Below are 945 nucleotides of genomic sequence, written 5' to 3'. Positions count from 1 at the left end.
AGTTCAGTAGGGTGATTATTATGGGATGCAGAGCTAGAGTTCAGTAGAGGTGATTATTATGGGATGCAGAGCTAGTGTTCAGTAGGGTGATTATTATGGGATGCAGAGCTAGAGTTCAGTAGGGGGATTATTATGGGATGCAGAGCTAGTGTTCAGTAGGGTGATTATTATGGGATGCAGAGCTAGTGTTCAGTAGGGTGATTATTATGGGATGCAGATAGTGTTCAGTAAGGGGATTATTATGGGATGCAGAGCTAGAGTTCAGTAGAGGTGATTATTATGGGATGCAGAGCTAGAGTTCAGTAGGGTGATTATTATGGGATGCAGAGCTAGTGTTCAGTAGGGGGATTATTATGGGATGCAGATAGTGTTCAGTAGGGGGATTATTATGGGATGCAGAGCTAGAGTTCAGTAGGGGGATTATTATGGGATGCAGAGCTAGTGTTCAGTAGGGGGATTATTATGGGATGCAGAGCTAGAGTTCAGTAGGGGGATTATTATGGGATGCAGAGCTAGTGTTCAGTAGGGGGATTATTATGGGATGCAGATAGTGTTCAGTAGGGGGATTATTATGGGATGCAGAGCTAGAGTTCAGTAGGGGGATTATTATGGGATGCAGAGCTAGTGTTCAGTAGGGTGGTTATTATGGGATGCAGAGCTAGAGTTCAGTAGAGGGCTTATTATGGGATGCAGAGCTAGTGTTCAGTAGAGGGATTATTATGGGATGCAGAGCTAGTGTTCAGTAGGGTGACAGCTGTTGGGAAGAAGCTTTCTCTAAACCTGCTGGTTCTGGTGCGGAGACCTATAACCAAAGATCCTTATTACAGCGCTTTAACCCTCTCTGCTGTAACGCCTCATGGGAATGAGATGAGCAGATATAATTCACATCATTCAGGCCCATTCTGTAGCCTAGGCTACCGCCGTGTTCACCATTCAGGCCCATAT

This window comes from Sardina pilchardus, chromosome 14 (assembly GCF_963854185.1).
Source record: "Sardina pilchardus chromosome 14, fSarPil1.1, whole genome shotgun sequence".
Taxonomy (NCBI): Eukaryota; Metazoa; Chordata; class Actinopteri; order Clupeiformes; family Clupeidae; genus Sardina; species Sardina pilchardus.
Note: the sequence above shows the minus strand (reverse complement) of the source record.